Source organism: Equus quagga, chromosome 14 (assembly GCF_021613505.1).
Source record: "Equus quagga isolate Etosha38 chromosome 14, UCLA_HA_Equagga_1.0, whole genome shotgun sequence".
NCBI lineage: Eukaryota > Metazoa > Chordata > Mammalia > Perissodactyla > Equidae > Equus > Equus quagga.
This window is the reverse complement of record NC_060280.1, coordinates 15,476,939-15,491,131: the sequence shown is the minus strand read 5'-3', so window position 1 is coordinate 15,491,131 and position 14,193 is coordinate 15,476,939. Positions and strand designations below refer to the sequence as shown.

Genomic DNA, 14,193 nt, shown 5'->3' with positions numbered 1-14,193 from the left:
ATAGGTTAGTAAATGTTTATCAACTGGTCCTCAGGAAAAAGAAAAAGCCCTGATTTGTGGTGTTTGCCAATGTCTGTGGTGTAAATACTCCCACCATGGCCAATGTCAAGCTACTAATGTGCTGTCACTGAACATAGAGTTGAGAAGAGATGTATATAGTCAACTCTCAAGAGCCATATAAGTCAGCTCCACCACACCATTGTACCACCCACCCCTTTCTTATCCCCGAAGATCAAACAAGCTACTGCCCAAGGAGCAGAAGTCTCACTCAGATCCTACAACACAACCAGGGCCTCTCAGAAGTCCAGTTGCCTCCATTTTTTTTGCTCTTGGCATATTAAAAAGTAGAGGGAAAATGCTATAACAGGATTGACAAAATTAGGACAATGCATTAACACAAAAATACAATGTAATAAAATTGTGCCAATTTCAAGATAAGTTACAAGAATTACAAGAATATCCATTTTTACCTTACCATGGGTGGGGTTGGTCAGTAGCCTGCCATGTCAAAAGCTGTAAGATGAGCTTCTTCATTCAATTCTTTTGGTGTGTCTCTGTGACTCTGGAGATCATGCCAGACTCTAATCTGAGGCTTTTGTGAGTGTGAAAACTAGGCGAAAGGCCCCCAGTCCTGTGTCCACCCTTCCATCTCCCACTCCCATCTCCACACCCCAACCCTCCTACCTCCTGACTCCTGAAATGTAGACACTTGTCATAGCCTTTTCCCTTCTGCCTTCTGTTCTTTATCTCTCAAGAATTTCCAAAGCCAGGTGCCCTGTGTAGGGGAGGAAAAATGATTTGCCTCTACCTTTCTAGGTTCTTGGCTGAGATCCCCACCATCACCCCTGCACACCCATAATAAAAGACAGATTAATAGGAGGAAAAAAACCAATTATAGTTACGTACATACGGGAGTCCCACAAAGATATGAGACTCAAAAGGCAGCCAGGTAATTGAGGCTTGCATACCATCCTGAGCCAAGGAGAGGGACAAGGGTCTGGGGCTGCAAAGGGGAGGAAGGCAATTCACAGGAAGGTGAGAGGAGGAAACGTGTGGTAGAAAATTTGCCCTGCCCTGCCAAGTAAGTCTCCCAGAGGAAGAAGAGATCTCCAGTAACAGCTCTCAACCTAGTACAGGCCCCTTTCTTATGTAAATTTCCCTTAAAAGGGGTAACTTCTACTCTGTTTTCAGAGCTTCTCCTGTGTCTGCAGTTTTTCAAAATAGCCCTTAGACCAAAAAGGCATATGTTGGGATGGTACGTTCTGTTACCCTTCATCTGCCACTGGACCTTATCTGGATCACAAAATAGCCAAGTGACAAGATTAAACATAACAGAAAATGATCGGAGAGTCCAGCTCCCGTCTGCACCACTGAGGATCAGCAGTTAGTTACAAATGATGTGCTCTTTCATCTGGCTCCAGTCTGGCAACGGATCTGGCGGAGAAGAATTCTTTCTGGGTTTCATTTTCCTTATTGCTCTGAGCCACTTCTGGCAGGAACATTATAAGCAAATCAAGTTTTGATCAATTGATGCCTATTTCAAGGCTGGAGGAGCTGCTGCTCATTCATTCATTTATTAAACAAACATTTATTTATTATCTCCCTTGTGCCAAATCCTGTGCTAGACAGTGGGGAGGAGGGGCATGCACATGAATAGTTCCCCTCCTTGAGGCGCTCGCAGTGAGGGAAGGAGGGGCATGTGGGAAACACGCTCGTAAGAGGGTAACAGCAGTTCAGTGAGGTGGATCCCATGACTGAGGTCAACGTAGGACAGCCAGCAACGTAGGACACAGAGGAGGGGCAGCTGCACCAAACTGAAGGCTTGTGCTGCATTCTAAAGGACAAGGAGGCATTATCTAGGCTAGAAAGGGTTAAATGACACCTCAGGGAGAAGAAGGTGGTTTATGCAAAGGTACAGAAGCCTGAACAAAGCACATCTGGTTCAGGGAACTGCAGGCAGTTCAGTGAGAGGCAGGAATCCTAAGGATTATGCTTTGACATCAGAGGACCCTGGGCTCAGATTCTAGCTCCTTACTTATTAGCCACATGCAGGGGAGTAAATTGTTGGGTTTCTCTGAGCCTATTTCCTCATCCATTAACTCCACCTTAGAGGACTATTGGTATGTAGAGGAGATGACGTATGTAACGTGCTCAATTCAATACCTAGGACATAGACCACAACCATTACTTGGTAGCTGGTTTGGTGATGGGGATGAAGATGAGGATGGTGGTGGCTGGGATCAAGGGTACATGGAAGGTGGAGAGATATGAGGCTGGAGAAGCAGGCAAGGCCAAAGAGCAAAGCCTTGTGTTCCATGCTACAAAGTTTGGACTTTATCCCTAAAGCCAAAGGAAGAATTTCAAGGAGTGGAGTGACCTGGTGAAATGTATGTTTTAGAAAGGTCCCCAGGGAGGATTGGAGAGAGGAATGGGAGAGAAAAACTGGAGGCAGGAACTGAGTTACGAGGGCCTCAAGTCTACAGATCTAGTGTACAGCATGATGACTGTGGTTAATAAGACTGCCTTGTATACTGGAAACCCGCTAAGAGAGTAGATTTCAGGTGCTCTTACCACACACACAAAAAGTGCAACTATGTGAGATGGGTGTGTTAATTAGCTTGACTGTAGTAATCATTTTACTATGTATATGTCTATCAAAACATCATGTTGTACACCTTAAATATGTCAGTTTCTATTTAAAAAAAAAAAAAAAAAAGCCTTTTCAGAGGAAGAGTTGCTTGAAAGGACAGGATAAGGGCATTCCAGGCAAAGGGACTCATTAGCCTTGAGATGGCCTGGGTAGGACAGATAGCATAGGAGATGCCGCTGGAAGGTAGTCAGGCAGAAGTGGAAGATTACCCTGAAAAGGGGGGTGGAGAGATGCAGATATAACTAAGTAATCATAGCTACCCCTTCCCTGACCATTCACCTGGCCCTTTACTTAGGTGTCTCATTCAATCCTCTCTATTATTATCAATCCACTAGAGGACACTCCCCACAGGAACAGGGACTGTGCCTTGTCCACTGTCTTATGCCCTGTGCCCATCACGGTCTCTGACCCATAGAAGAAGCTCGATAGATATGTGTGTTACACATTGAGGCATCCGCTCAGAGAGGATGAGCTCCTTCCTCTAACTTACACAGCATGTAAGCGGCAGAGCCAAGATTTGAACCTCGGTCTGCCTTATTCCACCATACTCCTCTTTGACTCCTGCTCTGTGATGACACAATAATAACTAGAAGAGAGTTTTCAGTTAGGGAAGCTTCTGTTCCCCCTGGGACGCCTGGCAGAGGCCAGCCTGTGTGGTGATCTTAAATTCCTAGTAGGGACACCCCTGGAGTGTCAGCCAGCAGCACACAATTTCTCCTCTCACCTCCCCAGTTACTCCCCAAACCTCTAGGAGTGTATGGGGGTCTCAGGAATGAGGAGGGTTAAGCTTTTACAGCTTATTGAGCTGTTCCTTTGCATTTATATAGCACCATTTAAGAAAGCAGCATTTCTAGAACCTTATTTGATGCTGAAGTGCTGAGCACCTTTAAGGCACACTTACTTCTCACCCATCCAGGTCATTTGGAGCTTCATTACTTAATAATTTGAAAGCTTTTTATGGAAATCAGTGGATGAAGGGAGACAATGAAGCAAAATGTTACATTTAAGGACCCAGCAAAACGGGCTGGCAGGATGATACCTGGGCTGGAAGCTTCTTAGGTGGAAAGAGAGAAGCAGAGGGAGATCTTGGTGTGCCGATGAAGTCTCGTTATTTTTTGAAACTGCTTTTATTTTAAAGATAATAAAGCCTAACGCAGCTTAACAGGCTTTAAAGTTTTCAAATAAGAACCCATCAGATGTCTTATCCATTCTACCCTGCACTGGCGCTTCTGCCCCTTCTCCCACCGCTTAGCCACTGCCCTAGATCTGAGCTCCTCCCTGCAGACCTTTGCCCCGCGCCCTCCACGCACAGCGCAGGCCTCTCGCAGGCTCCCTCCACAGCCTTCAGTGCTCTTTCTCCAGCTGAGAAAACCATGGGAAACAGCCCTGGAGTGGCCTTTTCTTCCCATTTGTCTTTAATGGCAATTTATTCACATGGTTCAAAATTCAAAAACGATGTAAGGTTAGACACTGAAAAGTCTCATCCTTTTCTTTGCTCCCTGGTCACTCAGTTCCCCTCCCCTGAGGCATCTCATTTTTGTCTAGTTCTTGTGTATCCCTGCAGAGACTTATGCAAATAGAAATACAAGCACACATACAGTAATGTAAAAAAAAAAGATATAAAAGTATATTTTTATATTGCTATATGGTCTTTGGGTTCATCATCAAAAGACCTCTATCCCTAACCAGATTATCTCTAAAATGTATTAAATTAGAAAGCAAGCTACAGAGTGGTTTGTATAGTCATCCAGCTATCATGGTGCAAGGAATGGTAGGGATAATGAAAACGTGTGCACGTGTGTGTGTGTGCACGCACGTGCGTTCTATGATCTCAACTATGGGACAAAGGCCTACAAATGTAGAAATGAATATACTAATTGATGATAGTTGCTGGGTAAAGATGGTGGGATTATGAATATTTCTTTTGCCTCTCTCTCTCTAACTTCCTATAATATGGTTATGTTATTTTTTTCATTTTAAAGACCTTATCTTAGTATGTAAGGTGTATTTTCCTCTTGGTAGAGTCCTTTCGTGGCCCTTTTCATATGCATTCGCACCCATGTCTTATAATACTTGAGTCCCTTTATCAGGGAAGCTTCCTCCATCGCTCTATGTCATTGCAACCTCCCTGCCTATCCGGCCCTGGGCTCCCTTTCGCCCTCCCCTGCACTGTTTTCCCCGAGAGCCAGTCGCAGTCTGGCACGCTGCTCATTTGTTTATGTCCGCCTCCCTGCTCTAGAAGGAAAGCTCCATGAGGACAGGAATCCATTGGTGGTTCTTTTGTTCAGGGCTCTGTCTCCAGCACCCAGAGTGGAGCCTGGCACAAAGTAGGGGCTCAATCATTATTTGTTGGATGAAGGAATCCTTGCCATCAGCCCCCAGCAATGCCCATGACCTCCAGCGTTGGTAGCTACTGTGCTCTGCCTCCTCTTCCATCCTCTTGCAATGACTGGAAGGCCACCCTTCTATCTGGGGTCTGGATCTCACCTCTTCTCATCTTTTCAAGAACCTCCGCTCCTGCAAGCGCACCCTCTCTCTCCCCTGCAGTAGCAATTTCTCTTTCTGTATTGGATTATACCCTTCCACATACAAACTTGCCCTAATTTCACTCATCTTTCAGAAAATAATCCCATGTCCTTCCTGCTACTGCCAGTTTTCTCAATTCCCCTTTCACTCCTCAAAAAGAGCTGTCTGCGCTTCTGGCTCCCCTGCCTCACCTTGGGTTTTCCTAAACCTGCTTCAAATGTGTTCTCAGCGGTGGCAGCAGTGAGCAAGGACAGTGGGGGCAGCAGGGGGACAGTGGGGACAGAAGAGGCAGCACAAGGGCTCTGAAGAGGCCCTGGGTCACTTCCTGGGGGCCCCTTGCCTCTCTGGCTGCTCCTTCTTAGGCTCTTTGCCAGCCCCCCACCCTCTCCTCTGAGACACTCACTTCCAGGCGCTCCTTCCTGTGGCTTTGACTACCACCTCTGTGCTGATGACTTTCAAGTTTGTATCTCCTACCTGGACTTCTCCCTTGAACTCTAGCCTCACATAGCCAACCGCCTGCATGACACCTCCCCCTGGAGTCATCCTTGACTTCTCACCCCACATCCAATCCATCAGCAGATCCCATTACTTCTACCTTTAAAATAATGGCTTGCATCTGACACATTCTCAGCCCCGCCATTGCTCTCTCCCGTTCCCCTGTGGCCCGGATGCTGGTCTCCCTGTTTCCCCCTTGTCCTCCTACAGCTTACTGTCCCCCAGCAGTCGGCAGACTCCTCTAAGCACCTGAACCAGAGCGTAGCACTTATCTGCTCACAAACCCTTCAGAGCATCCAGCCCCAGAGTGCTCACAAGTGCCCTAAGACCCCCTGGGAGGGCAGCGATGGTCAGAGTCTTCCTCTGGCTTGTCATCAATTAATTGCTTAATTAATTAATCCATCATTCATCCCCTAATCATTCCTGCATACTTCCCCCAAGCCAGGCATTGTTGGGTACACAGGGAGGACATAATCCAGCCCCTACTCTACTACTAGCTTCTGGGACTAGAGGGGACCTGTCTTCAGAGGGAAAGTGGGAACAGGAGAGGGGTGAGGGGTGTTGAGTGCTGTGCCTTTAAGACTAGGCAGATGCTCCCATGGGGCAGCGCTGGGGCACTGCCCTCACAGGAACCTTCAGCTAGACCTGGCCTGGCCCATCCTCCTGGCTCTGGCTCCAGCTGGGCTTCCTTGCAGCCCCACCTGTGGGAAAGCAGACAGCCCTTGCTTCACTGCCCTCTCCTGTGTGACGGTGGGATCTCACCTGACCTGGTTCCTTTTTCACTTCCCTGCTCTGGTCCTGGCACTGACGTTCTTCTAGAGTAGAAGGTGAGGAGGAGGTCTGGTAGGATGGTAGGGATAGACATGCCCCAGCGACCTCTTCCGATCCCCCCTTGACTCAGAGGAGAGGCCGGTTTTCACGAACGTTATAGAGGACACCAAGAAAGTCCAGAGAATGAGGTTAAACCCAGGATTGGCACTTGGATCACCAGAGGACGCGCTAAATCGCTGTCTGTGGCTAAGACAGGCACACAGAAGGATGGCCCTTTCTCTCAGGTCATGAGGTGATGCCATCCTCAGAGCTCTCCACCTGCCAGAAGGACACAACAGGAGGGCTGTGGGGCAGGCCCTGGGCGGCTCTGATGGGCCCTCCTCTCCACTTCGGAAATGCCAAGCTGCTTTCACAAAACCATCTCACGAGAAAATGGTTATCTACGGGCATTATGCAATTTTCCCATCGGAATTACAGGCTGTGTTTGAAAAGAAATAAAAAGAAATTGAATTTGAAATGCCTCTGTGCAACCACATCATTTCTCATGGATCTGTTAATGGGCTTCAGATACCTCCTCTGGCTTTGGAAAAGCTGATCAGACAGTGGCTTGTGATGGCAGCTGCTCCCAGGGGACAAGGCGTGCTATGGGCACTTATAAACGGCCAGCCCAGGTTGTTGGAGTATCCACTTGAGCATACTCAGAACCTGTGAGTGCTGACCACCGCTCTTCTGTGGCTCTTGCGTCCTGCCCCTCCCCTCCTTCTACCACCTGGCCATTCCAGCAGAGTTCTCTGGCTGGCGCTCTCCACCTGCTCTTCCCATGCCCGCCTGCTCAACACCCAGGTCTCTCAGTGTCACTTCACACAGCTCTGGCTCCACCCAAGGCTGACGGAGTGCTGGTGGCTCGGGCTCAGAGGACACTGGCCCTTCCTCATGAGAGCCTCTCATTCATTCGACAGATATTGATTGAGTACATTCCAAGCACAATTCTGAACACTGACAGTACAGCGCTGAGGGAGCAAAATAGACTCTTGCCCTCCTGGAGCATATTTCCCAGCAGTGGGAAACAGAAGACAAAAAGTAAATAAGCAAAAGACACAGAATATCGGACAGTGACAGATGTTATGGAGAAAAGATAATCAGATAAAGTGATGGGCTGTGCCAGGTTAAGGAGGGGGTAGGGAATTGCTATTTTGAATGGTGGGGTCAGCAAAGGCCTCACTGAGAAGGTGACATTTGAGCAAACACCCAGAGGAGGCAGAGGAATGAGTTCTCTGATATCTGGGGAGACAGCGTTCCAGGCACAGGGAACAGCAAGTGCTAAGTGTGCCTGGCATATTTGAGGAAAAGTTTCAGCCAGGAAGACTGAAACAAAGCAAGTGGGCGGGAGAGTCCAGGAGAGCGGGTGGGAGATGAAGCTAGTGAGGTGACAGGAGGGCAGGGCAGATATGAAGGGCCATGGGGGCCATGGCAAGAACCCCATTTGCTGTGAGTTGTGAAGCCATTGGAAGACTTCACCCAGTGTGAGGAAGAGCCTGAAGGAGGATGAGGAAGGAGGTAGAGAGACCAGCCAGGAAGCAATTGCAATGATCTAGGCAAGTGATGATGGTGGCTTGGACCAGGATGGTGGCGGGGCAGGTGACAGAAGTGGTTGGCTCATAAATACATTTTAGAAGTCGAGTTGACAGGATGCACGTATGGATCGAATGTGGAGTATGAGAGAAAGAAGCAGCAAGGATGAAAAACTGAAAGGGTGGCTTTGCCGTTTGATGGCATGGGAAGAATGAGGGAGGCCAGGTTTGGGGAGGGAAAGATCAGGAGTTTGGTTTCAGAAATGCTGAGTTTGAGATATCAATCAGACATCCAAATGAGAGTGTTAGACCATTGATATAAACAAGTCTGGCATTCAGAGGCGAGGTTGAGGTAGAAGATGAAAATTTAGGAGCCATCAGTGTTTATGTAGTTGGTATTTTAAGGCATGGAAGAAGATGAAATCACCACGGCGGTGTGGATAGAAAAGAGAAGGGAACCAAGGCTTGAATCTGGTGCAGTTCAATGTTTGCAGGAAGGTGAAGAGGGGTCAGCAAAGGAGACTGAGAAGGGATGGCCAGTGAGGAGGCAGCAAGTGCCAGAGCCAGGTAGAAAGTGCTACAAGGCCGAGGGAGTGACCAGCTGTGTCCAATGCTGCTGAGGGATCGTGGAAGCTAAGAGCTGGGCACTGACCATTGGCAGTGGAGAGGTCACTGACGACTCTGACCAGAGCAGTTTCAGAGGAGAGAGGTGAGTCTCAGTTGCTTCATCTGAGAAACGGAGAACATCCACCTGCCTACCTCAGAGGGCCACAGTGCACATCAACCAAATATGAGCTGGCTGTTTTTATTTATGACCTGATAAACCCAGAGCCTATTGAAATGATGGGAGGGACCGTTGGGCACAATTGATTTTAAAGATGCTTATAACTCCATTATCACCCCATAAAATGGCTCATTTCCTGCTGCTCATCACCAGGACACTCACCTACCAATGAAAAAGTTACCTTCAGATGTGGAAACCATCAGGATTGATATTTTTTGTGGGTGGTAAGTGGGAATTCTGGGAAAGGTTAGAAAAAATGGGGCCCAGCACTGCTCACTGAGGTCTCTACCAGAGGGAGCCAGGTGACCCTATGCCTCAAAGCAAGGGCTCCTTGGAGCAAACTGTCAGCCAAGGGCAGCCATGCTCTTGCTGAAAACGAGCAAAATGGGGGGAGGGATGAGAGGGAGACGGGAGAGGAAGAACAGTCAGGGAAAGTGGAAAGAGCGTGAGTTCTGGAGTCAGACATAGCTGTGCTGGAGTCGTGGTTCCTGGGTGCTTTTCAACAAGTCACGTGACTTCTCTGAACCTCAGTTTCCTCATCTGCAAAATGAGATGGTAGCTATTCCCAAAGGTTTTCATAAGAAACATCTGACGATGGGAAATGCACCCTGGGGTGGGGATGTCTGTGCGCGTGCGTGTGTATCACTCTGTGCGCATTTAGTGTTGTTGGGGCCCCCTTTTTAGTAGCAGACAGTTTCTCTCCAACTCACGATGGGGCCCCCTTTTTAGTAGCAGACAATTTCTCTCCAACTCACGGACCCTATGCTCCAGGCTCTCTTCATCAAATGCAGTTCCCAGTATTGTGAACACCGTCTCATAGTCCTCGGAGCATGGCTGTCATAGTCACAACTCAGAGTCGGCTAGGACATACCCTCAGGGACAGCAGAAGCACGGACAAGGGGTGGGGCCCAGCCTTTCAGGAGTGCCAGGCCTCCTGCACCACAGCCCACCCTCCCAGCTCCCCTCTGCCTGGCTTCACAGGGTGACGAGTGTGGTCCCCAGAGTCAGCCTGAGGTTTGAACTCCAGCTCTGCCATTGACTAGCTGTGTAACTAATTTGGCCAAATAAATATGCTTCCGAGGATTAAAAAGTGTCAAATGTGCTGTAAGGATTATATAAGCTACTATATATAAGGTAATTAGCGAGGTGCCTAGCACACAAAAACCATAGATCACTGCTGTTATTATTATTGCTGTTGCTACTTGTTTCAGTTCCTTTCCCTCTGTGATCATGGATTGCAGCCCATTTCTCTTCCTGGAAGGAGGAGGCAAGTTGGCTGGGCTGAGTCCAAGATGGCAGGTCTGGGGCAGGACGTGCTATGGTGGGGAGGGAGGTCACCCTCGGTGCCACCAGGAGCAAAGGGGGCCTTAGGATGAGGAAACAGGTTGTGGTTCAGGACTGGGAGATGGAGGCGAAAGATCGGGAGCCGGGAAGATGCAGGAATAGAGCTGGAGGTGAGGCGCAAGGCCGCGAGGAGGTGACAGACTACAGCCTTGTGCTGTGGGCGTGGGTGAGACGCCCAGAGCTCTCCCACATTAGTGCTGGCTCTGGAGTGCATGGGAGGGCAGTGTGGGATAAGGTTGGTTCAGACTTCAGTCCCCTCTCTCACATTCTTACTCTCTGCTCTGCTCAGACTTGGCATCTCCTGATATCGATCAATGTGATTTCCGCCTCCAACCTGTCCCAGACCTGTTTTCACTCCACAAAACCCTCCTTCCTCCAGATCTGACCTCAGCCCATGGGCTATTTTGGGCTGTGCGTTTCCCATTTGGTACCAGCAGCTATGAAGTCTGATTACAGCTGTAACATCTTCACAATCTGTTTACCAAAAGCAAATGAAAGAACTCATTCCCGTGAAGATGGACACGACTGCCCTGTCATTTCTTTTGGGTATTTTCTTTTAACTGCTACATCTCTGGAAAAGTGCTAACATCATCCAAACGAGGCGTGAACTGTGAATGCCCTGAAATACTTTGTTTGAAAAGGGTCCTAGGGGAGAAGTATAAGGGCTCTAAGGATTCTTGAAAGAATCTTTCTGTGCCTTGGAGACTTGTTAAGACAGCATTTCATTTAAGACTGAAGTTTGGAGCGCTTACTCTGAAAAATGCCCTTCATTCTCCAGAATGTAAAATGCCTGGCACCCCAGTGGTCCCATGCCAGGCTCACCCCGCTACATAAACCTCCCATCATCTGCTCCCTGAGACGCAGAGCTTGGCATCAATGAGGGGACGTTCTCCTGAGGCTTTGTGGGTTTGTAGATGCAACAGTGTGCTGCCCTCTCTGTACTCGAGCGGTACAAATCGATTCTAATACCAGCTTGGCCCGAATGTAAATAAGAATAAGAATAGTAGCTAATATTTCTGCTAATACAGCCACTGTATTAGCACGTCACATGGATTATGTCATTTAGTCCCCCTAACAACACCATGTAGCAGATACTCTTTTTAACCCCATTTCACAGATGAGAAAGCTGGGAGAGGTCAGGAGGCCTGCCAGAGGACACAGAGCTAGTCAAGGGGGCAGTCAGGATTCGAACGGAGAGATGACTCTAGAGCTTGTCTTCTCAACCACGCCACTTTCCTGAGCCTGCTGGATTCATCAGTACTGAAATGATGCATCCAGTGTGTCCAGAGTTGTGAAGACATGGGCCCATATGCGTTCTTGCTAGAGTATAAATTGTTACAGCCATTTAGAAGACAATTTGGTAGGCCCTCCCAAAATTTTTAATTTGCTTTATTTTTTGATCATTCTAGGAATCTAAAACACAGGAGCTCTTGGTACGTAAACACGTACACAAATGTTCACCACAGCACCATTTATGGAAAAAATTAAATATCCACCAATAATGCTGGTTAAATAGATTAGAGAACATTCATTCTATGGTATTCTACACACATCAAAAAAGAATGATGTGGCTTTGTTTTTTCAACAGTTCACTGAGCATCGACAGCGCTTGGGTATGGCCATGAACAAGCCAGACACTCTTTATCCTGTAGAACTTAGGTTGTACCAGAGGATTTTCATGCTTCAACAAAAATATTTAGCTTTTAAATAAATTTTCCAGAATACATCTGCTTTCTTCTATTTCACTGAATAACACAAATGATCACAAACAAGGAGCAATAAGCTGTTGGTCATGCAGATGGTGTGTGACCACCAGATGAAACAACTGACATCAAGAAGCGGTTCTAATGCCCCCACACATGGGCCCACCATCCTTGGAGCCTCCACAGCTCTAAAACAACACAGACAGAATTTCAGCTCCATAAATAAACACTCATGGAGGCCCAAACAATTGTGTTGTTACACACTGCAAAAGAAAAATCAGCGTGTCATCAGCTGGGCCTTGAAAACCAAGGTTTAATTGTAACGCAGAGTGAATCTGCAGGGCCAGCTCACTTGGTGGCCACCTTAACTCCACCCACAGTGATTTTATTTTTTAGTAAAGTATTTCTTCAAGGGCACAAGGATTGTCATCAGACAGCATCTCACTACTTGTATTTCATATCTTGGATTTCTTTTTCATAAGTCTTGACCTGGCTTACCATAATTTGAAGCTCTCCAACACTTTAAAAGTCAACAAAAGGAGATCTATGATGCTGTATCTACTGACATGGAAAGCTTCCCATAATATGATAGTAAGGAAAAATTTTTAAATCATGGTGCAGAATTAGATATTCAGTGTGATGAAATTTTTGTGGGGAAAAGCTGTATCTGATGTACACATACGCACCTAGTTGCATATATATAATAAAAGGTCTGGAAGGAGACGCACCAAACCGTGACGTTCTGGAGAAGCAGAAGGAGGCGGAAGGCGGGGTAGATGCGACAGTGGAATGTGCTCAGTGTTCACACTGTGTGCTTCTGTGATGCTAAATTGGTCTGCCATAAGCATGTATTGTTCAGGAACTAAAAATCAAAGAGGAAAATAGACTAGAGGTAGATGATGAGAGCCTTGCAGGCAAAAGTCAGGAATTAAGACTTCATAATGGAAGTTGTGGGGAGACGCTGGAGGGGTTAGGCAGGCAAGGGTCGGGTTTGCAGCAATGGGGAGAGTGGACTGGAGGAAAGCAAGAAGGTGCAGGAGATGAAGCGACCAGTAAGGGGACTGTGGGGGAACTCAAGAGACATTACAGCTGTGAACACCGTGGATCTTGGGGCCTGACCGCTGTGAGGTGGGGAGATGGAGGAAGGCTGGTGATGTCCCGGTGCCTGGTTCAGGCAGCTGGCGGACATGCCTTTCACTGAGATGGGGCGTCCTGAGGAGGAGCAGGGTTCTGGGGTTACAGGAAGAGCTCAGTGTGGGACGTGGAATGGGAGCTGACTACAGGAAATCCAGATCTTGGGAGACACAGCACTGGCCTTCGGAAGACAGGGCAGGTCGGGTCTCCCGCGTGACTTCACGCGAGGCAGCTCCTCTCAGTCACTACCAGATACTTACTGGGAATAAGTGAGGGACACATTCTAAACAAATAGTCAAATCCACCCTGCAAAACGTCTACCGCTCAGCTGGGCCTTGGAAATTCTCTCCCTGCAGACAAGCGAGTGTGGGGGTGTCTATGCATCCAATGACTCATTCCTCTAACCAAAAGAGGGACCCCCCAGGGAAGCCTGAGCTCAGGAAAAGGCTGTGAGCTTCCCCGGGGGAGTTGTGTCTGCTGGCTTGTCCCTGTGGGGCTCACTTGTGCGCTTCACCCCACCCAGGACCATCTGCAGGCTCCCAGGCTAAGCTGTATCTGGCCCAGCTTCCTTCCTCTCAAAGGCCCACCGCCCACCAACCCCTTCCCTGGCCTGTGGATGAGGCGCTCCAGACCAGAAGGCCTTTTATAATCTTTAGGCCTGAACCTAGAGATACCTCTGACCTCCTTTCAGCTCCCTCAGGGCTGTGGGGTTTTCTGGGCAAGGTATCCACCAACTAAGGAGAAGTTTACCAATCCATCCCAAATATGTGCTAGGCACCCACTGCCAGGCATGACCTAAGGATGAGGGCAGAGCTGTGAGCCAGCCAACCAAGTCTCCGCCCTCCTGGAACTCAGAGACCTGTTCAGTCAGCAACAAAGCTCTTGCTCCCCCAGCCGGTGACACTCTGGGCTTTTCTGTGCATAGTGGACGGTGGTGTCTGAGCGCTGCTGGGCCCAGCCCAGGGGAAGGGGAGATCCAGGACCAGGTGAATGCACTCTGGGAAAAGTCTCAGCCAAAGCCGAATCTGGACCTGCGGAGGCGGTCAGCCTTGAAAAGCATGTGACACCCCCACCCGCAATGTGTAATTGAAAATAGAAACCCAAAGCAACCTCAAAGTTAAGCACCATCAACAAAGTTCTGATTTTCCCCCACGATGATGACTTAATGCTTTCCTTCAAAATGTTCATTATCAAATTCTTCCTTAAAAGGTTATT

General features: G+C 48.2%; 1 protein-coding gene across 1 annotated transcript in view; it reads left to right on the top strand.

The window, feature by feature from the left end:
• The window catches only part of SPON1 (spondin 1), a 245,046-nt gene that overhangs the window by 205,793 nt on the left and 25,060 nt on the right, over positions 1-14,193 (top strand). The window lies entirely within an intron of this gene.